Here is a 15,275-nt window from a genome sequence, read left to right as displayed (position 1 = left end):
GTAAATCTAGAGTTCTCTTTCTAGAACAGGGGTTCTTATCCTCGAGATTTCAGGGGGTCTGGAAAGTCGGATGGGAATGAATGCCACCTTTATTTTCACTAAACTCATACTGAAAATTAACATTCCCTATGAATTAAAAAATAACACCATCTTGAGAAGGAGGCTTCAGGCTTTACCAGATTACAGAATGGGTCCAAGATACAAAAGAAAGTTAACACTCTAGACCTTTAGTAACATTAGCAAAATGAAGAATGATAGAATAATAGCTTGAAGAGTGAACAGGATCAAGGGAAGGGAAAGACCTAAAGACATTTCTAGACAGGAAGGAAGGATACATCGTGGAAGTAACATAGAGAGGGGAGGATCTTTGATGGAGCAGGGGGTCTAAAAGAAGAAGGAAGGGTTAGTAGAAAGAACCCAAATGGAGCAATTAGCCTTTGAAAAAAGGGACATATTTTGAGTTTGGATGAAGGGAGTCTTGCCTTCCTTCTCAGATACTACCTGCTTTGGGAAGCTTTCCCTGATTTTCCTGGTTGGTGGTGCAATCTCTTACCTCTATTCATCTTGCATCATACTTGTATACACATGGCAAATTCTCAGTAGAATATGAGCTTCTTAAACTCAAAGATAATTTTGTTATTGTCTTTATATCTCCTGAATCTAGAATAGGGTCTTATACATAGCTGGTCACTAAATAAATATTTGTTGTTTGAATCATTATCTTCCCTAATAAGGATCTAATGACTGTTCTGCCTCTTTTCCTTCCAGCTCTTCTGCCCCCCAGGAAATACATAGATAATCAAATGTAGGAAATCTGATATTTCCTTCTATAGTATATTCTACCATGTACTATAGATGTTCATAGAAATAGTTACAAGATTCAGAAATAAGGTTTTCTTATATTTTGTAAAAGCTAGATAAGGGGGCAGCTAGGTGGCACAGTGGATAGAGCATCAGGCTTGGAGTCAGGAGGATTTGAGTTGAAATTTGACCTCAGATACTTACTTGTATGGCCTTGGGTAAGTCACTTGACCCTATTGCTTTAAATAAATAAAAAAAAGTTTAAAAAAATCTAGATGAGAATTTTTAGCTTGTCATTCCTGCCTGGCTCTTCATATTCTGTTTTTACTCTGCCTTTGTAGTCTTATTTCCCCCTTTCTCTTTTTCACATGCCTTATCCACAAGGCTTCAACACTTCTTAGTCAGATTATTACACAGAGTCCCAAATGGTCTCCCTTTTCAGGTCTTGGGTCTCCAGTTCATTTTTGGCAATACTGTCAAGATAATTTTCCTTAAATACAAATCGGCTCACATGACTCCATTCTAACTCCCCATGCCTTCTAAAAGAAAATATAAACTCATCTGTTAAACTTTTAAAGTTCTAGCCCCCATCTATCCTTCCAGCTTTATTAGTTATAACTTCCTCTATCACTATACTCTGGTATCAACCCAAAAGGCCATTCTCTCTGTTTCTCACACATGATATTTTATATCCCCTTTGCCTTGGTTCTACCTCATACTTATAGAAAGTATCATCTTTTACTTGAAGCTTAATTTACACTTCTTCCTCCAACTTCTATTTTCTTTCCTCCCTAATTATTTTGTATTTATCTACTCTGTTTCTCTTTATTCCCTTTGATTCTATGCAGTAAGTGTTCTTTTCCTCAATAGAATATAAACTCCTTTCTGATAAAGATTTGTATTGATATTGGTACATTCAAGGTCTACCAAAGTGCCTGACAGGGAGTAGGTACTGAATAAAAAGCTATACTCCTGGTAAACTGAATTCTTTGTCATTAATTCCCTGAATTTGGGGCAGCTAGGTGGTGCAGTGGTTAGAGCACCATGACCTGGGTTCAAATCCGGCCTCAGACATGTAGCTGTGTGATCTTGGACAACTCACTTAATCCCATTGTCTTGCCCCCCAAAAATTATTCCCTGTATTCGCTGAATTTGTCTTGAGGTTTGTTATGCTTTTCCTAACCCGTCACTCTTTCTACAGGTAGTAGGTGGGTGCAGTGGGCAGAGCACAAGGCCTTGTTTGAACTTGACCTCAGACACTAGTCAAATTACTTTTGACACTGTTTCCTCAGTTTCTTCTATTATAAAATGGGATAAAAGCATCTACCTCACAGGATTATTGTTAGGATCAAGTGAGATATTTGTAAAGGGCTTAGCACTGTGCCTAATAAAGTTTTGCTTCTTTACTTCCTCTTGGAAACTCTTTCCTTCAGACTCAATTCAAATCCCCCCCCCCCTTTTCCCCATTAGCTTTCCCTCATTCTTTAGGCAGAAGTGATTCTTTTCCAGGTTGTCAACTGTGTATACACTTCCCCACTACACTAAATTTCATTTAAGGCAATGGGGTTAAGAGCAACTTGCCCATAATCACTCAGCTAGGCAATTATTAAGTGTCTGAGTTTGGATTTGAACTTAGGTCATCCTGATTCCAGGGCTGGTGCTCTATTCACTGTGCCGCCTAGCTGCTCCTTACATAATTTTAAATGACTTGAAAGCAAGAATGGTGCCTTTTTTTTTTACTTTGAAACCCTTTTACTCTCTATTATGGTAGCTTTATCCATTTGGTTCAACAAACTATATAAATAATAGAATACTTTTTTTTTCATTTTTGGTAATGAACAATAGACTGAAATATGAGAAGAGTTCAGTTCTAAAGTAGCCACAGTGAAGATTGTAGAAAATCTGGAATCAGGAGGACTCAATTAATTTTTGTTTTTCCATTGTCTAACTGTCATATAAGCCACTTAATTTCTCTAGGCCTTACTTTCTTCATAACATAAGGGGGTTAGACTAGATTAGAAGTAGCAATGAATGGGAGAGGTTTGGACCAGTTGCTGTGAGGAATGCAAATGGACAGCTACAAAAGATGAATGTGAAAAGATTGTTGGGCAGTACTGACAGTTCAACTAAGGTTCACTAGCATGAATCTAAAATTCCTTTCAACTCAAAGATTCTATAATCTATGATTTTTTTCTCTTATGTACATGAAATTACAGAATATGAATTATATATTTTCGCACATATGTATATATGAGGTTTTTAAGTTCAGCTGGTCTAATCTGATAAACAAATATAGCTGATGAATTAATTCCTTTTCTTGCTCACACCACAGACTAGATTTTCAGAATTTGGCACAATTTGCCCTTTGACATGTTGTCATCATTCTCCCTGACACACGGGCTTAGTACTTCAAGGATCTCTGATTCTTTTCTTTTTCTTTGCCTTGAAGTCTTAATCAATCTGTGCAACTGTTTATTGTACAATGCTTCATAGATGCTGATTTTGCAAATATTTCAAATGTCTTACTTAAAATTGAGAGTAGTTCATTTTCAGAATGAACCCAATTTCATCGTCTATATTACTCAGTGGGAATTCAGTCTCATTGAGCTGCCAAATACCCAACTCTGTACTGAATTGATCACTGAACCTCTTCCACTCTCCTTCCAAGGGCATAGAATTTCACGTATGTTTCAAAGTGTAAAATTTTTTGTTTAGAAGCAAATGTTTGGATGTAATGAAGTACATAATCTTGAAAGAATAGCAGATGCCCAGTGGAAAACAGGTTGTTCTTTCTCTTTGCCAAGACAGACATTTCTACTTGAGTCTTTGGTATCCTCTGGCAGTTTGTCCTCAAAATCATTTCTTTTCTTTTTTCTAATATTTAGTCTTTCTCTCTCTACTGGCTCCTCTACTTCCTACAAATATAACCAAACTTCTCTGCCCATCTTGAAAGTCCTTCACTTACGCATACCATCTCCTTAATCTGTTGTCCTATATCTCTCCTCCCCTTCATGATCAAATGACAAGAAAAAGTGGCCTATGCTTATTGTCTCTATTTTTCTCTCTTTCATGGTTAATGTTAATTTTAATGAATGAATGAATGCTGTGGCCTTCATTTATAATTATGAAATCAATATTTCTAAATAATTAGGTTTCTTCTTTGAAATTCTGGCTTCCATATAATTGAAGTTTCTTAATCTCCACTGTAGAAACAAATTTGTTTCCTTGGCTTTTGATATGTTGACAGTCAGCTAATGATATCTTCTAACTCTAGCTGGGGTTGTTGTTTACTTCTGTCTTAGTCAAGATGATGTCTGGGGTTTCTTCCAAGTCTGAGATTCTGTGATTCTTTTTTTTTTCAGACAGCTTGAAAGCCTTCTTTGTAGCATGTATGCAGAGAAAAATGGTTGACAACTTCCTTCACCTTTGCTTCAGTGTCAGAATCAAACAATAAATTTTTTTAATAATGCATGTTTATAAATCCATACTTTCTCCAAACCACTGATCTTGTAAATATCCTTCCCTGTAGCAAAAAATTCCTCTTCTGCTCTTCATTGATATATTCCAATAGTATGCCAAATTCTTCTCTTAAAATTGTTCTACCTTTCTGCATGTAAGGAGGAAAAGTTTTATCACAGTAATAGCTAGAGATGCAGAGATGATCTTCCAGCCAGGCTGTTTATCCATTTATATTTTTCCACTGATTGCACTAATCAATTGTCTTATTAAGAATGTATCATATGAATCATCCTCCAATTTGGGAAATTCAAATTTAGTTGGAGTGAATATCAGAGTTATAGCACTAGGGTTGTTGGAAGAGGTCTGTAATTGAACTTTAATGAATTAACAATATGAAAACCTGAAAGAGCAGAGCTTTTGTTGACTGTAAACAAAGCACAATCTTATAATAGTCTTTGATGTCCCCTCCTCCTTCCTCTGTGGATTTTTGTCGGAAATAGCTTTTGTCTGAATAATTATTCCCAGAGGTAGAAATTCTTCAAACTAAATCCACTAGTAATATTTGTGTTTGTGTATGAATTTCTGGTATTTATGATATGATTTTCTAGACAGATATCATTTGTATAAAGAATTAGGGAAATCAATTAGCTTCATGTAATTTTATCTAAAAGTATAAAATGGCATGCAGAATACAATATACTAAGGCAATTAGGTATACAGTAGATAGTGTTAGACTTGGAGTCCAGAATTCCTGAGTTTGAGTCCTGCTTCAGATACTTATTAGCTGGGTGACTGTGGAAAGTCAGTTTCCTCAGCTGTAAAATGAAGATAATAATATCACCTATGAGTTGTTGTAATACTTAAGATTATACATATACATACATGAACATATGTGTATATGTGCATCTATAGAGATGAAATACTTTGCAAAACTTAAGACTCCGTAATAATATTATTTGCAGCAGCAGCAGCAGCACCAATTGTGGAATGACCATTTTTTGGGAAGTAGTAGTAGTGAGGACTCTTTTCTAGATTTGGCTTGTACTAGGTAGCTTGCTGAAGTTCTTTCCAAGTCTAAAATTCAGAGTTTGGACTATTAAATAGGCAAATAAATTACAAAAAAACCACAACATCTTGTCTTCCTCCCTCTGACTACTTCCCTGACTCACACCAATAGCAGCAGTAAAAAGAAGTAGATATTATATAAGGTTCAAGACAATGTGTAAGGACCATTTCTCTACTAAAGAAGTAAAGAAACCTAGAGTAATTATCTGGTTAATTTAGGCAGAAACTTTAAACTCACTCTCTCAACTCAATGATTTTTAATGATGAAGGAATGAACCCAAGTGAGGGTTTTTTGATGCTTTTTTTTTTTGGAGGGGGCTTGATAATCTTGGTAATTGAATCAGTTTTATGCTTTGTTTTGACTATGGAGACTTGGCCTAGAAGTGAATTGTTCCTTTGTGTGAAGTGATGAACTCCCTAAGGTACCATTTAATGTCCTGAAAGAGCTAATTTTCTAAATGATTCCCTTGTGTCCTGGAAGACTCAGTTCATTTCACGTGAGTGAGCACTTTGTCCTCAGAGACTAGTCTATTTTTTGCATTTCCTGATAGGCTGAGACCCAGAAAGACTGAGATAAGAGTCTGAATAAATGTTATGGCTGGCGGTGTAGCAGCAACTGAAGGGAGAAGGGCCCTAGTTTTACTGAGATTGAAAGACAATGTTGTTACATCTAGAATTAAGTCTTGGCTGTGCTGAACTGGGGTCTTTGGGCCCTCATTACAAGCCTAGCAGTGAAGGATACTTTAATCTGAGGTTGAGTATGTGCTCTGTCCCAAATTACCTATGCCAAGTTCACCTTAGGTCTAGTATGATACAATGAACTATCACTAGACATATGCCTGAGAGAAAGCTGGCCTTGAAGGCAGGCGGACCTGGAGTCAAATTCCATCTCTGCAACTTATTAGCTGTCTGACCTTGGGTAGATTACTGAACCTCAATATTCCTCAGGCAGTCACTAGGATTGCTCTGTTAGAACCCTAGGTTTAGGGTTAGAAGTGATCTCAGTGGTCACGTGGTCCAACCTTCTCATTTTATACATGAAGCCTAGAGAGATGATATGACTTGCCAAGGTCACAGAGACAGTAAGTGCAGTCAGGACTCCTGATACCAAATTTAGAACTCTTTCTAATGTATCATGCTGCTTCACAACATCTACATACACACACACACACACACACATACACACACACACACATATGTATACATATATATATATATATATATCCCAAGGAAGCGTGAGTTGGGTTAGGAATTGACACAAAATTACAGATCCTTTACATGGCATTCTCTAATATTCAATATAATGTCAAAAATCTATGGCAGCTTCAAATCAGTTTTGACTTGTGAGCTCTGATCTACCTGAAATTACATGCCATCAAGAAGTTCCCCTTAAAATTATAAATCAGGGGGCAGCTAGGTGGTGTAGTGGATAAAGCACCGGCCCTGGAATCAGGAGTACCTGGGTTCAAATCCTGTCTCAGACACTTAATAATTACCTAGCTGTATGGCCTTGGGCAAGCCACTTAACCCCATTTGCCTTGCAAAAACCTAAAAGAAAAAATTAGAAATCAGCAGGAAGTTTTCACAGCATTCTTTAGGTGAGATGTTGTCAGGACAGCATTCTAGTTGGCCTACCCTATCACATTCTTACTGATTTTTTGCCACCTCCTGCATTCTGTAATGCCTCTGATGCTTGGGACTGCCTTTGTTTTTCCACATGGACCTGCATAACTATTCAAAGGGCAAGTCTAATTAACTACTTAATAATATGCTTAGCAGAGAAATGCTCCTTGGGCAGATATGATCCCAGATGTGAAGAAACCAAATAAAGCAAATTAAGACTAGGCAGCTGGACTGGATATATTCTTAGAATGAGAGCTTAGATTGAGTCAAAATGAACTTAGGAATTTGTGAGATCATATTAGACTGAGGTTATTGAGTCATAAAAGGGACCTTGGAGGCCATCAATCCCAAACTCTTTTTTTTTTAAACAGAGAATGAAACTGGTATATTAAATCAAGTAATTTAAATACCAAGTGAAAATAATAGCTTATATTTATAAACCCTTATATTAAAGGGCTTGGAATTGTGCTAAGTTGTCCCAAAGTCACGAGGGTAACGTCAGTTTTAGGACTTGAACCCAGGGCTTCTGACTCCAGAGCCAGCAGGTCTTTCCTTTCGATGACCGTGCTTCCTCAGCAGTAACCTTAGAATACAGAGTCCAATATCTTTGTAATGCTCTACATATCTTTTGTTTCAGGATGGTCTGCATAGTAATGTTAAGATTTCCCGAGCTGACCTTTCTTTTTTGAAAAAGAAAAAGAAAGAAAAAGGTCTATGATTAAATCATGTTAAAAAATAATCTTATTATCTCCCAACCAAAACCAACACTGTATTCAGGCTGCAGCCTCACCTGATAGAGTCATGCAAGTAATTAAGGTCTGAATAGAACACTGTTCTGTGAAATGTGGTAGGAAAGGTCCTAGGTTTCCCCCCAGATCTTTGGGGGGATACATTTGAAATGTATGAAACATAAAATCTATTCTATAACATTTGCTGAAGAAAAGCCTTTTGGGTGAGAATGTGGTCCCAGCGAGCTGCTGCGACCCCTAATGACTCTCTGGTCTCTTCTGAGAGTTTGAACCAGCAATCGCAGCGCGAGTCTGTACTTAGTGCTTCAAACAATAATTACCTCACCAGAGTGAAATCACTCCAACACCATAAAAGGATTTGACAGTTTCCCCACGATCCTTCGCAGAGGCAGTAGCAAGGTTGTGCACAGAGGGCTGTGGCCACTGATAACTCCCTCACTCAGCTGCTGAGGAGCCCAGAAAAGCCTGCTCCAAACTTTTCAGCTGTTGACAAGTTTGACTTGCTGAGAACACTGGTTAAATATAGCCCGAGCAAGCCCAGCTCCACAAAGTCATTGCTCGAACAGTGTGGGAAGAAGAGAACAAGAAGAGGGGGAAACATAATCTCAGAACCAAACTGCCGGAGCCAAACAACACCTAGCAACAGTTGAAAAAACTTTTAAACAAAAGTCTGGGTGGGAGACTCGAGAGATTACGACCTCCAGTCTCTGTAGATTGGGGTTACAGGGAGACAAAAGTTCAGTTCTTTCTTCTTGCTTCTCTTGCTATCTGCTGCTTAGACAGACCTAGGGGAGTGGGGAACACCTATTGCTGTGGATTTCCCTGGAGTTTTCTTGGACTTCCAGCTAATTTGGGCTGGGGACACTCCACTGGACTTTTGGAAGGCTAAGCTGTCACTCTCCAAGAAATACCAAGTGCTGTTGTCAGGTAAGACACAGAGAGCAAATTATTTTTCTACTTGTTCTTACAAGGGAGGAGATTTCTCATAGATTTCAATTTATCTGAGTCTTCCTTTTAGTACTTGCTGTTCTATTATTTATGATAATAAGTTTATGAATGATATCCTTTTGAGAGTGATGGCAAAGCATTCAGAAATATCATGGTCTCTCTGTTGAAAGAATCCCATCCTAGTCACAAAGCTTTGGGGTTGTACAATTTTTAATTGACATAAAAATATTTATTCTAATTTATTACTAGACAAAGAACAGACCATTTAAAAAAAATCAGACCATTTAACCTCCTTTTGCAATATTTGGAGTGAATTAGGAATGAAATCCTTCCCCCACCACGATTCCAGCAATCAGAGAAATTACAGTTACTAAAACTAGCTAGGAGTCCATGTGGTAAATGAAAGGAAATTCCCACATGGAGTCTGTATTGCTATACTCATGCCTTGCCGTTTTCCACCTCTCCTCTGGCCTGATTCTCCAATTACATTAGTACACCTTGTGCTATTGGTTCTGACCCCTTGACAGTCTCACCCGAAATGCTTCTTTCTGCAATAGTCAGTAATGAATCACTCCCTCAGTGGTACAGGGGAGTCATTTAGAAAAGTGTCTGAAAGGTTGTTTCAAGCTGGTTGTTCACAAGTTGGATAATTGCATATGGCCATAAAAGACCCCATTCCTTTCAACTCAGAGATGAATTGAAGTCATGATCCTTTCATAAACATACTTTTGCCTATCTAAATCTGAGAGAAATATGAATTTTTCCTATCAGAAGGATGCTTTCCTGTTCCATAAATTGCTATGTATTTTTTTAATTGAAAATTGCTTCTTGTTTTCCCCCATTGAATCCTACAAAATCTTTTGGGCTATATTGGGCAATAATGTGAGCTATTAGGTTAACTATTGGGATTCATATTGGAGAGTCATTCATTCGCGGAGAGTTGCTCCATAAAACAGGATATGTGTCCATTAATCTAAATATCCATTCTGTGCTAAGTACCATATGAAAATGTCTAAGTCCATATGAAGGATCAGATTTAAAAGTGGAAGGGACATCAAAGATTCTTGAAGTGCTCTCAGCATTTTATAGTTGAGGAAGCAGAGGACCAGAGATATTAACAACTTGCTCCAGGTCTAAAGATCTTTCATGTAGAGCAGGAAGAAACCCTGAAAGCCTTCTCAGGCATTCCTCCAGTTCCATTTTACAGAGGAAATAGAGGAGCTGAAAAGATAAAAACTTGCTCAGTGTCACAGAGGTAGCAAGTAAGTAACAGAGCTGGGATCTGTACTCAGGTCCTCTGATTCTAAAACTGGTGTATTTGCCAATTATATCATGATGATATCTGTTTAGTAAAAGAAAAGGAAATGATCTAGAATTTACTCTGATGAATAAGTGTGTTTGGAAGTAAGAATGAACTAAACCTGAATGAATTTTCCATTTTTTTGAGGCTGTTAATTTTTTATTATGATTTTAGAAAAATCAGAACATTGATTACACTAAAACCATTCTAATGGTTCTTAAATAATCTAAAATTGCCTGAAATTTAGGGTTCCTTGAACTGTTTGTTAGGTGAATAAAGTTGAAAAAATCTAGTTTGTAAGGTGAATAAACCTAATTCATAAGGTGAATAAATCTAGTCTATGTTTTTATTTATAGATATCTAGAGACCTGTAGTCACATCAGTGGTGAATTTAGCACCAATGAGTGATCCTCACAGTGGAAGAGACAATATGCTTTAGTAATGAAAGAATTTTGAAAAGGCAGAACTAAAATGCTTTACATTTCTACTTGTTTATATGTTAGGACGGGTCACATTGTTGGCTCAAGTATGTGTACTTGGACCAAATATTACCACCCATTCCAGGCAAACAATTTCTTCTGAAGTCCATGGAGCAGTGCATGTGTAACAAACACAGAATTTGACCCAAATTGAAGGCTAGGTTTCCTAAAAGCCAGGGCAACACACAAATGCAGGTTTTATTCTTACACTTCAGACGATCTCAATGATCTTCTGAACATGATTTTCTATAATAAATTTTCCTTTCATTTTTCCATACAACCCAGAAGTGGCCTTCTCCATCCATTCTGAAATCTGGAAATGTGTGATTTCTTGGCATGAATCAATGTAGTGTCTATGTTGATTAGAATATTTGAGAGACAATTAGTAGCGGACAGCCTAAGAATCACCCATGGTAGTTTGTATTTTTCTGTGCTCCCTTAACTATCTGTGGACTCTGGGAAACCATGTCAAAGGCTAACACTTTTTGAAGTTTGCTATTTGTGCCACTACTTTGATTCTGGTTTTGCTTTTGTTGTACTATCAAACAGTGCCATAATTCCCACAATGAGATTTGATAGAACAGAGCCATCTTTGACTTCCTTCTCCCTCCTTAACATTGATTGCCCTGCATGTTGAAGTAGTACTTCAGTTCTCTTAGTTTGAGCTGTCTTTCTTATCCTTCATAGAACTTCCACTGCTAGCCTAGATGCTAGTTATCTTTTGCCTAGTTTAAGTCTTTTAACCATTCTTCTTTCTTCAACAATCTTCCTCATTCTAATCCTTCTTGCAGGTAATTGCCAGATTAATGTTTCTAAGGCACTGTTATGATTATACACACATAAGAATACTCCAGTGATTACCCACTGGCTTGGAAATTTCTAATAAGTTGCTATTAAATTCATTTCAATTCATCAAGAATTTATTAAACAGTTTCTATGTCCTCTGGACATAAAAATATGACTAAGTATTAGCTCTCAAGGAGCTTATATTCTAGTGGATAATAGTTTAAATTCATATGGAATTTAGGTTTTCAATGTATTTTACATATATTATCTAAATCGATTTTCAACAAGACTTGAAAGATAAGAAACTCCCATTTTACAGATGAGAAACTATCCCTCAGAGAGGTTATGCGACTTGCCATGCAATAGTACCTAGTTTATGTCTTATGCAGTTGGATTTTTTGAACCCATGCAAAACTTTATCTTAATCTCTGTTAAATTTCATGAAACCCTTCATTCTATCTCCATCAAAATACTGATTCTGCTAACTAGGCTATTCGATTTGTTTCCTAACTTTAGAAATTTGATGGGAATTGATAAAATACACTGAAGGGAACCTGGTCCAGATCAGACCTTTGAAACACTGCAACAGAATTCTTGTTTCAGATCATCATCCATATTAATCACTTTTTAGAGTTCATCGATCAATCATTCAATACTTATTTATTAAATAACTACTGTATTCCTGACAAATAGATCAATTTGTGCCCTTATGAAGCTATAAATGCTATAAGACTTGTAAATGCTATATAAATTCTATAAGACTTGTACATTTCCATTTTTGTCTATTAGGATAGCAATAGAAACTTTGACAAATGCTTTGTTGAAATCTTGGTATATGATGCCTACAAGTATTTTTCTAATTTAGTACTCTAGTAATTCTGTCAAAGAAAAGAAATCAGTGTAGTTTGGCATGACTTGTTCTTAATGATCTCCTGCTGCTTTTTTAGTCATCACTTCTTCCTTTACCGTATGCTCACAAGCTACACATTTAATCACTTCTTAAAATTCACCAATAGTTGACATCAAGCCTCTCAATCAGTCATGTAATACATATATATGTATATGTGTGTGTGTGTGTGTGTGTATTAAGACAAAGTTTATCTCCTCTCCAGTCTCGAAACATTGTTCTTGTTCCTGTGCTTTGCAGTTTTTCAAACAGAACCAGGAACATGGTTCAATAATCATACCTATAATTATGCCCCTCCCCCTCATAACTTGAGATGTATTTTTGTCACTTGAACTCAGAGCATCAAAGAAGGAAGCAAATGTTTATTGTATACTATATATGTATATATTTATACATATATGTCATACTAAGTGCTTTATAAATATTATCTCATTTGATTCTAGCAATAATCCTAGGAAGTAGGTGCTATGATTTTTACAGTTGAGGAAACTGAGGTAATTCATGAGATTAATTCGTGATTGCCCAGGATTACATAGCTAGTAAATATCTGAGACTGAATTTGAATGCAGATCTTCCTGATTCCAGGCTACCTCTAATCTTTTTTCTCTAATATTTGCCCCACTTTTCCAAATACCTTAATATGACACTTAAGGCCCAAAATAACTTGCTTCTTATTTCCTGTTATTTTCTAGCACAAATTTAAAGTTTTAGGCAGCCTGCCCTAATCATCATTGCCTTGAATAATAGATTTTTCTACTTCAACCCTTTTGTTTATGATATTTCATCTGAAGTTCCTTCCTTATCAATCTTTGCCTATCAGAATCGTATCCCTTTTTTAAGACCCAAATCAGTTTGCCTGATGCCTTCTCTGACCATTCCTCCCTTTCACCCTTCAAAAGTAACTTATCCTTTCCTAAATATCTGTAGTACTTTGTAATCATTTGGCATTTATCTTAAATTATTTTGAATATTTTATCTCTCTTACTAGATTAAAAATTGAGTATGAGTAGGGACTATACTTGTGATAACTTCATTCTTAGCACATTACTTAATACAGATATTTATACATGGTATAGGTAAAAGAGCCCTGATCTTTCAGTCAAACAACTTGATTTTAAGTCTTTGCTTCTTCACTTGCTAGCTATGGAATCACAGATAAGTCATCTAACCTCTCTAAGCCTCAATTTTTTTTTAAATCTGTAAAATGGGAGCTAATAAAATTGGTACTTATAACATAAAGAATTATGGTTAGCAAAGTATTTTGCAAATCTAAAGTGCTTTATTGAATCGACATTCACCACTTCATTTCCTATCACCTTTGACGAATATGTGTTCAGTCTTTGGTAATGAACATGTCAGACAGAAAAGAGATGTATAATATAAGAAATGGCAACTGTGGGAGTACTTACTAACCTAAAATACTGCCCATGGCAAGTCTGAATAATTTATTCTTGACTATATAAATCAGAAATGATTGGAAAAATGAATGTGATCCAGACTGTCCTTTAAAGTTCCTTTCACAAACTTGTTTTATGAGAACTATTTTTGAAATACAGAAGAGGGAGAAGAATCTATACAGTAGATGTGTATATCATATATGTGAGTATATATATGTATACATATGTATATAAAGCATCCTCACTTTTTAGCCCTTCACATTGCCTGGGACCAGATTCTGTTCTGAGTTGCACCCAAGTGACAAATCATGTTATTTTTGCCATTTGCTTTTTTTTAGATAAAGCATGAAAAATTGGACAGTTTCTTATATAATAAAAGCAATTGTGTCTATGTTCTCTGATGGGAAATCCTCTTTCTATTTTAAGATGGGCAAAGAGGCTAAAATTACTCAGCTGAACAGGTGTTCAGTAAGAACTACTATGGGATTTTTCAATTGAATCTGTGAAAGTTTTAAAATGTCTTCATTAAGAGACTGATTTCTCTTGTAAAAACTTTTATCTATTTTTTTCAGAAGTCAAGTTGGTCTATAAGCGCAAATTTTTTGACTAACTTTGGTTCTTAGACCTGAATATATTTTTTCCCTTCAGGATAAGAATTTGTCTTTCCAAAGAGGATCCATATGTATCAGGATCCACAGATTCACTTATACCATCGTTATTAACATTTGGTTATTAACATTTGCATAAAGCTCCTGACAAGAGGGAGAAATGCTTCAAAGAGGGTGGATTTCCTGACTGATACACTTCCTTCTTACATTAACTGTGAACCTGTATGTCCCTTTGTGATAATCTTTTAGCAAGGACCTTATTCCTACCACCTACAGGGTCTGTTACCCTTATGTTCTTTGTCAGAGGCTTATCTTTCTCCTCAGCTCCCCAGAGGATCAGTGCTGGACTTATTTTATTTTATTTTTTTGGTGAATGACAGACCATTTCTTCTTCCTTTGTGATTATACTTTGAATCTGTAGTGGGATGGTACAACCATCACAGCATACAGTAATTCCTTTAGATTCAAATGAATTTTCTAAAATACATTAATGTCTGTTGATGACTATATCAGCACATCTTCACATCAATGCAGTTAGATCAATAGGTTGAGATTGAGAGTACAGCATAAAGAGTATAAGACAAAAAGGGGGGGAAGAGAAGCCATTTGTTAAGGGGAAAAAAAACTTGCAAAAGTCTAAAAGTTTTATTTCTTCTTAGCCAATCTCAGATGCCCTCTTAGTATTTCATTAAAATTCACGATATAAAAGCAGAGCCCAAACCACACCCTTTTTCTTTACTGGACTTGTTACATTAACAAGGATAAATCCTGGAGGGAATATGTCAGCAAATCTTAATGATCTTGTTTGGTTAGGCATTCTCCCTATGGAAAATGTTCTACTGTGTTTTGCATACACACAGTTTATGGATTTCTCAGTTCACACATCTGAAAGACAGAAGAATGCACATATGGGACTTGTAATCTTTTTTGGAACCCACTCTGTTGCTGGATGCTATAGATATAGCTTGAGCAATGGCCAACTATTCTGTATGGAATTTGTATTTCCCCAAGCCTCCCATATCACTCAATAAGTTCAATTTCCTATATATGCAGTAACAATGCCAGGAAATCACCAGAAGCATGAATTGCTTTATGTTTTTTCTTTTGTTTTTAACACTTGTGGCAATGTAATTTATTGACTGAATTCTTGGCT

The 15,275-nt window shown here is 36.2% G+C and overlaps 1 protein-coding gene across 3 annotated transcripts in view; it reads left to right on the top strand.

Annotated features, from left to right (window-relative positions):
- The first annotated feature begins 8,050 nt into the window (after window positions 1-8,050).
- Window positions 8,051-15,275, top strand: part of FILIP1 (filamin A interacting protein 1) — a 309,418-nt gene continuing 302,193 nt past the window's right edge. For 2 of the 3 annotated variants that reach the window (XM_074237339.1, XM_074237337.1), the window contains exon 1: window positions 8,052-8,624. The gene's annotated coding sequence lies outside the window, so the exon portion shown is untranslated. Of the gene's footprint in view, window positions 8,625-15,275 lie in introns of all 3 variants that reach the window. The other variant, XM_074237338.1, reaches the window with a different exon arrangement.

Source organism: Macrotis lagotis, chromosome 5, assembly GCF_037893015.1.
Source record: "Macrotis lagotis isolate mMagLag1 chromosome 5, bilby.v1.9.chrom.fasta, whole genome shotgun sequence".
Taxonomy (NCBI): domain Eukaryota; kingdom Metazoa; phylum Chordata; class Mammalia; order Peramelemorphia; family Peramelidae; genus Macrotis; species Macrotis lagotis.
This window is presented reverse-complemented; position numbering and strand designations above follow the sequence as displayed.